At 44.7% G+C, this 9,272-nt stretch overlaps 1 pseudogene; it reads left to right on the forward strand.

Moving 5' to 3' along the window:
- Nucleotides 1-213: 213 nt before the first annotated feature.
- Nucleotides 214-950, forward strand: LOC123385161 (annotated as a pseudogene).
- Nucleotides 951-9,272: the final 8,322 nt, after the last annotated feature.

Here is a 9,272-nt window from a genome sequence, read left to right on the forward strand (position 1 = left end):
AAGCAGAGTAGAAGGAATACGGTCAATGACACTGCAAGGGGACAGATGGTAACCAAACTTGTGGGTGAACCCAGCATAATGCAGAGACTTGGCAAATTACTAAGTTGTACCCCTGAAACTAACACAACATCGTGTGTCAAATATACTTTAATAAAAAAAAAATAAGATAAGATTTCCTTTTTAAAAAAGAAAATATACAAATAGCCAACGAACATGTCCGTCTTGGTCGTAATAGAGGTAACAGTAGTCGCCAGTGTGTGCCATCGTGTGGCGGGCAGAGCAGCAAGAGGAATAGATTCAGGCAGGCTTCTGCAGAGTAATAGGACAAACTGTATCAAAAGTCTTAGCCCCAGACACCATCCTGCGCCCACACGTGTGTGCCCCTAATGTCAGCTGGTCCCCCCCAGACCCCTTGGGCGCCAACCCGAGTCCCCATTTCCGCTCCAACAAGACGAAAGAAACTCTCACGAACCAGGAGAAACTCGCCAACCTACGAGCACAAGGGTGCATTGGTGGGAAAGGAACCGCTGGCCCAAAGGAGAAGGTGGTTTGCAGGCGATAAAAAACAAACAAATAAAACCTCAGTTCACCTTAAAGAAGTTAGGGCTGAACAAGATCTCCGGTATTGAAGAAGTGAGTGTGTTCCCAAACCGAGGAACAGCCATCTACCTTCACAACCCTACAGTTCAGGTCTCCCCGGCAGCGAGCACTTTCACCATCACAGGCTATGGGGAGACCGAGCAGGTGACAGCAATGCTACCCAGGATCTTAAACCATCGCGGTGCAGTGGGTCTGACTAGTTTAAGAAGGCTGACCGAGCTCTGCCCATGCAACCTGTGGCTGGAAAAGCAACACTGGCTACCGAAGAGGGTGAAGATGAAGTTCCAGATGTTGTGGAGAATTTTGATGCAGCTGAAGAAACCACGGGGAGCTGCTATTTTATATTATGATTGCTTTTTAAGACGTTGTTTATGGATCTCATACGATCTAGATCGCTAGCATGTTTAAGCCCAAGCCCCTTGGGCCTGGGCTTTGCAGTTTTCGCTTAGACACAATTCATTCTTTGCAGCTAATTAAGCTACAGAAGTCAGGGAATAAAGTGTGAAAGAAGGTTAATTAAAAAAAAAAAAAGAAGAAGAAGAAGAAGCCTTAAGCAAGCATGTCCCCTACCCAGCAATTCTACCCCTAGGAGTTTATGTCATACAAAGAAATGAATAAGTGTATTCATTTAAACATTATTTATAATAAAAATTTGGAATCAGCCTATGACAGTAAACAGTAAATCAAAAAAAAAAAAAAAAGAAGAAAGAAAAAAATTTACTTCATCTGTGAAAAAGAAGGAATTTAATAAATTCTCGATCTCCATGATCTGGAAATTATGTTACAGAAGTCCATAAGCATGCACTTGAAAAGACTCAAAGAACATACTATAGGTTAGCAGTCATAATTTCAAAGGTGTAGCACTAAAAGCAAATTTCGCTTTATTTTCTTTGTGTTTTCCAGACTTTCTGCATTAAGTACCTCACATTAAGGAAAAATAAGAGTTTTGCAATAAATAGAAATAAATACTTGTATCAGTGCGAAAAAAAAAATCAGGTCCATATTATAGAAGATTCTAAACTACAAGTGACAGAAAACCCAGCTCAAACTGTCTTGACAAGAAGGAAGTTATTGCTTTCCATGCCTCAGGTATGGCTGGCTCCAGGCCTCAGACAAAGTTTAGGATTTGGTCTGTCTCTCACCATCTCTTTATCCCTTGTCTTTCTTTTTTCCCTATTGTTTTATTTTCAGGAATGTTCTTTCCATGCACAAAGTTCATGGTGCAAATATGCCCATCGAGATGTTTACATCCTCTTCCCTCCGCAAATTCTCCAACTGCCATTTTTATAAGAGTTAAAATGAAAGTCCTGGATCTGATTTTCCTTGGCCATCTTGGGATAGTTTACTGATCCCCGATCCAGTCAAATAGTCACATGAATGGAATGCCCTGATTGGTCATGCCTGGGTCACATGTCTACTGTGGGAGCCAGGAGGCGGGGTCAGCTAGGGTGGCAGGGAGTGAGAGTGGGGGAAGGGTGGTTTCCTAAGAGACAATGAGGTTCCATGTAGAAAAGGAAGAGTGGAGGATGCTGGTGAGTTAAAAACCATCATAACAGACACATGAAAACGCATTCACGGGGAGATTTGAGTTTCTTTAGATGCTGGCTAGGCACGGCCAGGAAGAGCATTAGCGGCTTTGAATCATTTGGGTCTCTTCTGTTTGCACTTGACAGAGAATTCAATCGGACGCAGCGTAAGCAACGGTGAGAATTTATTGACTTACACAACTGAAAAGTCCAGAGGTAGGGCTGGCTTCAAGGAAGTCTAAGCCACCCAAGGATCTGGCTCTTCCAGTCTCCCTAGTTTTAAACCGGTGACAGTATTATCTCCAGATTCCACGCAAAGGCTCCTGGCAACTCCACACCTCGTGTCCTCACGCCACAGCAGGTGTGAGCCAGGGACAGAGAATCTGTAGTATTTCCCGGACAAGTCCTGTGAGCGTCACTTCTCTCACTGGCCCAAACTGGAAGAGTTCGAGAAGGTTTGGTGTTAATTCTTTCAATGGTTTGCAGAATTCACCAGTGAAGCCACCTGGTCCTGGATTCTTCTTTGTTGGGAGGTTTTTGGTTACCGATTCCATCTCCTCATGAGGAATAGGTCTGTTCGGATTTTCCGTTTCTTTACGATTTCAGTCTTGGTCGGTTGTATGCTTTCAGGTATTTGTCCATCTCTTCCAGATGGTCCAGTTTGTTGCCGCACCATCATTCAGAGCAGCCTCTTAGGAGTCTCTGCATTTCTGTGGTGTTAGTTGTAATCTCTCCTCTTTCATTTCTGATTTTATTTGAGTCCTCTTTTTTTTTTTTTTTTTTTTTTTTGGTATGTCTGGCTAAAGGTTTCTCTGTTTTGTTTATCTTTTCCAAAAGCAGCTCTTAGTTTCACTGATTTTTTTCCCCCTTGTGTCTTTTTAGACTCTATTTCATTTATAATTTCCATTCTGATCTTCATGATTTCCTTCCTTCTGCTAACTATGGGCTTCCTTGGTTCTTTTGGTTCCTTGAGGTGTAAAGTTAGGTTGTTTATTTGAGCTCTTTTTTCTTGATGTAGGCATTTATCGCTATGAATCATTGGCCCAAATTGGATCACAAGCTCATTCCTGACCAAGCCATGTGGCCTGAGGAATGGGATACATCATTGGCTTGAGCCCGTTATAGTCCATTCCTGGAGCTGGGGGCTGGATCAATCCCACCCTGACCACCAATGAGAATGGAAGAAGACTGTATCCCCGAGGAAAATCAAAGCAGGAAGGGAAGTATCCATGCTGAAGAGGAACCTGGCAAATGTCTGTCCCAAGTCTTTAGTAGGCTGACTTGTTTTCAGCTCTATCCAGCTGTTCATTTTTTAATTTAATTTTTTTAACATTTATTTTATTTATTTTTGAGAGAGCACAGAGCCTGACTCGGGGCTTCAACTCATGGACCGCGAGATCATGACCTGAGCCAAAATCAAGACTCAGACGCTTAACGACTGAGCCACCCAGGTGCCCCCAGTTGTTTATTCTTGGATGGGAAATATTTACTAAAACTATATCCTGCCTGTGGCTTAGTGCAGAATATTTCTAACTTGCACGGCTAAACGAAGAAGCATACATTTGTCACAGATCTTCAAGCACATCTCCATTTTAAGCCTTTCAGAAGTGCCTGCTGCCATTAGAAGGGGCAGAGACAATCACAGCATCCAGTAAACTGCCCTTCGCAGGGCACAGTTAACAGCCCCAGGCAACTTTCTTCTCCTGGGTTGAAATAACCTAAACACTGTTTTTATTTTTAATATGTATTTTCATGAAACGTTGCTTAGGGAAACATACGGGGCTTGGAAATGTCAGCACACTGACTGGGTGGAAGGCAGGAAGTGTAAAGAGTTTTGTGCTCCTGGCTCTTTTATTTACAGAGTGGGTTCAAAGTCGTGCAGGGTTAGCAAGAAAAACAAACAGAGGGATCCATGCTTGCTTGAGATGACATCTGTCCACCAGGACAATCACTAGCTTTTGGTTGTGAAAGGTTTGCGGTAGATAGCACAGGCTGGGAATGAGATGTTTTCCTTTCATTTCCCGCAGAGAGTTCGCACGAATCCTTTCAAAGTCAGCCTTTTCTGTGATAAATAAATGTGCCTCTGCCAGAGAAAGCAATAAGAAAACCTCAGCGACTGACAGCTTAAGAGAGGGGGAAAAAAAAACTCACCAAGGCTAATGTCATTGCAAATGAGGGACAGCTTTGAAGACTACATGATTAAAAATGCTGTGCACAGACAACAGCAGGGCTTGGCATCTGATGTGACTAACTGATCTGTTTTCCCACGTGGAGGCTGCTGCAGAAAAATCCCCCGTCTTGCCTCACATGAGTCAACTGAATTCGGCAAAAGTGTCATAAAATGTCAGTGAAAACACTTCTGCCGCCAGGGTCCGGGAGATGATGGAAGTGGGGAGAGGAGGGTGACAAAGGGAAGGAGCGTGCCTGGCCCCCAGAGATCTGCCACGCGTGAAGAATGGGTCCTAGGCTAACTGGTGCCCAACAGCACACTGGGAGAGCACAACCATGGCAGGATCCGCAGTGGCTTCCTGGCTCCCAGCCACGCCCACAGATGATTGACTGCTCATCAAGGATCTACCCGACCCCAGCCACGCCCACACTCCTCAAGGACATACAGTCTCAGGCAGTCAAGGGAGATCTCCTTTTTCTGATCCCTGATTCTTGCCACGACCGTTTTATCTGTTGGATTTTCTAGGTCCAAAACTTAGGTCCTATTGAGGTTGCAGGGGCCCATGTACATGGTTGAGTCCCCAAAAGAAACGAAGTCAGCTCTAATGTACACCAGGAACGTTACAAAATCTGAACTGACCAGCACTCACATAAATGCCTACAAGGCACAAAGCTTTCACTAACTACTGCATTGATTATTCATAAAAACGTCACTGCGTTTGAGAACGATTTGAAAGTTACATTTGGATTCACTTCAAAACAACTCCCAAGGGTGTGCCGATGAGCCCCTCAAATTCAGAGCCAGTTGTAAATTCACTGAGTGACTCATTACCAAATGATTTCCAAACCAAAATTATAATAGTCCTTTAAAACGTTTTCAGCCAAGATGATGTTTAAAATGCAAGATGGGTGCATTTAACTGTATTTGCTAAGACGTAAGGTCGGACTTTTAAGAGAAACAGCAGCTTGGACGCAAAGGCCCTTCAAACAGTCTGGAACCTGCCGTGTGTTTATTCACACGCATGCGTAAGTCTAAAGGTGGTGCTCTCTTCCATGAATCACGTTAGAACCCACGCATCCCCACACCAAATGCAGCACAGGCTCAGGGCATGCAGAAACTTGAGTAGAGAGATTCCCATTCATTTGGTAACCAGTCAACAGGTATTTATGTGCCTACTATATTCCAGGAAATGTTCTGGGGACTGAGAATTCAGCCGTGAAAACAAATCTCTGCACTGATGGAGGCTTCAGTCTAATGGGGCCAAGGACTATCGCCAAATAAGTTAAACGTATAGCACGTCAGGTGGTGGTAAGTGATAAAGAGAAGAGTAAAGCAGAGAGAGTGTATGAAGTCTGGTTTCAGACACAGCTGCAAGAGAAAACCTCATGGAGAAGGGGTTATTTGAGCAGAGAACTGACACTGGTGAGAAAGAAAGGCAGCTGAGGGAAAAGCATTCCAGGCAGAGGGAAGGGCAAGTACCGATGCCCAGAGGCATGAAACGTTTGGGTAGTTAGAGAAAGAGTCAGTCATAGAGGAGTCATTGAGGCTGAGACTAGTATCAGATAATGTCAGAGAGACGTCTGCGAACCCGGCTGGGTAGCACCTTGGGAGCCATCCTAAGGCGTTTGGACTTCATCCTGAGTGAGATGGGAAGCCTTTGGAAGCACCGGTGCAGCACAGTGTGTCTGATTTAGATATTGGCAAATGACCTTGATGGCGGTGTCGAGCCCAGACTGAAAGTGACTAGAACAGAAGCAGGGCCATCATAGCTTTTGCTATTGCCATGGCTTGTCTAGGGCTATTACAGCCAGCTGGGGGAGAGACACTGGCAGCTTGGACCCCCCTGTGAGTGTGGCACGGAAATGACGAGGAATGACAAGATGCTGGCTCCATTTAGACTTTTAGTTCTTAATTTTTCCCCGTGTGATCACTTCCCTCCTCTCTCTACACTCTCCACTCTGTTCAGGGCACACACAAGCAACACAGAGCAGGGACGGGCCCCGGAAGAATTCTCTAGGACCCCAGAAGAATCGGCACTCCTTGCAGCTCTCCCCAACAGCAGAGATTTCATCCAACCACCTTGCTCTCCACGCACCTTCTCTGGTACCCAGAACCTTCCTGGGCCTCTATCCTGGGAAAGGAAACAGACACCCAAGGTCAGAGCAAAGTGCTCACAAACACTAAGGAAAAAATCCCAGCTGTTCTTTTGTTTTAGGAACCAGTTAGTCCCCGGGGGATTTGCTTTGTCCTTGCTTCCAGCAGCTGCCCTGGGAGATCACAACCTGTCTTTGTTAAGTGTCGTCTCCTTGGCATCCATTTTTTGGAGGATGCCACAGCCATTGTTTCCAGAAGCTCAGATAATTTTTCTATATATGGCCTAACCCCTGGGCTTTACCTTGAGCCTGACATCAGGAAGCACTTAAACAAGATGGCCTTACAGTGTTCTGCTTCCCCTGGGGCCCGGGTGTCGACAGCCAGTGAAGTTCTGGTCTTGAGTCCACAGGCTGTCGGGCAGGTGTGGGGCTGTGAGAGACGACTGGCATCAGGGCAGGGGCCAAACATAAATTTTGAAAGTATAAAAGTGGCACGTGCTTGCTTTAAAATATTCATAAAATGCCACTTTTTAAAAAATAAAAAGGAGGCGTGCCTGGGTGGCTCAGTCGGTTAAGTGTCAGACTCTTGATCTCAGCTCATGTCACAATCTCACAGTCTGTGAGTTCGAGCCCCGCGGCGGGCTCTGCGCTGAGAGCACCGAGCCTGCTTGCGATTCTCTTTCTCCTCTCTCTCTGCCCCTCGCCTGCTTTCTCTCTCTCCCTCCCTCTTTCGCAAAATAAATAAATAAACTTAAAAAAAAATTAAAGTAGCTATTTGTAAAACAGTACAAAATGAAAAGTAAGGGGGCACGTGGGTGGCTCAGTCAGTTAAGCGACCGACTTCAGCTCAGGTCGTAATCTCACAGTTTGTGGGTTTAAGCCCCGTGTCGGGCTCTATGCAGACAGCTTAGAGCCTGGAGCCTGCTTTGGATTCTGTGACTCCCTCTCTCTCTCTCTCTGCCTCTCCCCTGCTCACGGTCTGTCTGTCTTTCTCTCTCAAAAGTAAACGTTAAAAAAAAATTTTTTTTAAGTGAAAAGTAAAAATTCCTACTCTCTGGGTGAAACCATTGGAAATAGCTTGATTTACAGCTGATTCTAGGAGGTCATTGGAAATGCAGATTCATGGGTCCCCTCTCAAAGTGCTTCTTTAGTAGGAGCAGAGCCCTGTATGAATATGCATTTTAACAAGTTCACCTGATGAGTCTATGGACTCTCAAGTTTGTGAACCCTGCTGTCTTTGACCTTCCTATTACCACGAAATGCATATGTACGCATAGAGTTTTACACACGCACAGATTCAACAGCCACAGGGATTCATGCGACACAAGCTGAATGGAGCTGGGCTAATTTGCCTCATCAATACATCACTGACGACTTTCCTTGTCGATATTTGTGGCACGATCTCATATTTGCAAACAGCCACTTCCTGTTCCGCAGTAGGGATGGGCACACCCAGCCACTCAGATCAGTGTGGCTTCTGCCCTGGTCCCCTGCCCTTGCTGCAGGGACACAACACACTGGAATCTGCTTTAGGGGATGTTTCTTCAAACTGTTTTGGGCTTTTCTTCCTTTCACCTTTTTATTTCGCTATAATTTCAGACACAGAAAAATTGCAAGAATCGCGCAAAGATTCATCCCTCATATCCCCCAGATGTTAACCCGGACCACGTTTGTTTTGCACCCACATACATTTTTTACCTGACCTTTCTGAGGGTCAGTTGCAGCCAGTGTGGCCAACCCCTCCCATTTTGCCTGGGACTTTCCTGATATTAACATGAAAAGTTCTGCATCCTTCGGGCCCAGGAAAAATGAGACAACTGGTCACCCTAGTTGCAGCCGTGATGCCCACTTACCTGTAAATACTTCAGCCTGTACGGACTAAAAACAGGGACACAAGCACTGTGCAGTTAGCAAAATCTGGAAACAAGCGTTGATACCAAGGCCTCCTCGGTTTACAGACTACAAATTTTTCAGATTTTGCCAATCATCCCAATAATGTCTATCGTAAAAAGAAAAATCCCAGATCAAGCATTGCATTCACTGTCTATTCCTATAGCTGAACCACTTCTTCAGTCTTTGTCTTTTGTGACATTAATATTTGGGAAGCGTATAGACCCAACATTATGTAGCATGTCCCTTAACATGGATTTGTTTGAGGTTTTCACACGATTGGATTCAGGTTATTTACTTTGGGCTAGAATCCCACAGAAGTGAGGCATACGGTGTTGATTAATCCCACAGGTATATTAACTTCGATCACTTGATGGAGGGGGTTTCTGCCCTCCCCTGTAAAGTTACTATTTTCCCCTTTGCAATTAGTAAGTATACTGTAGAGAGGTGTTTGGAGACTATATAAGTATCTTGTTTCTCATCAGACTCTCCCATTTGTTTTAATATCCATTGATGTCCTGCCTGAGTCAACTATTTGTACGATGGGTTGCCCAGTGACCGAATCTTATTTTTGAAAATTTTAACAGGGGAGAATCTTCATTAGAAGAAGTGTATGGTTTACGGAGGATACAAGTTAGAGATGATTACAGCACAGTGTAGCAGGGGATGGCAAGCTATAAGCCCCTGGGTAAAATCTAGCCCAACACCAATCTTGTAAATAAAGTTTTATTGGGACACAGCCATGCCCATCTGTTTCCCTATTGTCTATGACTACTGTTATACTACAATGGCAGAACTGAGAGGCTGTAACAGAGACCATATGCCTTGAAAAGCCTCACATATTTACTACTTGGTCCTTATAGAAAATGTTTGCTGACCCATGATCAAAGAAGGAGACCTCTTCTGAATTGAACTTCAGTGCTGTTTAACTCACACACAGGGAGCATTCATCTGCTCTGTAGGCCCTGGGTGGTGGGTAAAAGCAAGTACTGT

This window comes from Felis catus, chromosome B1 (assembly GCF_018350175.1).
Source record: "Felis catus isolate Fca126 chromosome B1, F.catus_Fca126_mat1.0, whole genome shotgun sequence".
Taxonomy (NCBI): domain Eukaryota; kingdom Metazoa; phylum Chordata; class Mammalia; order Carnivora; family Felidae; genus Felis; species Felis catus.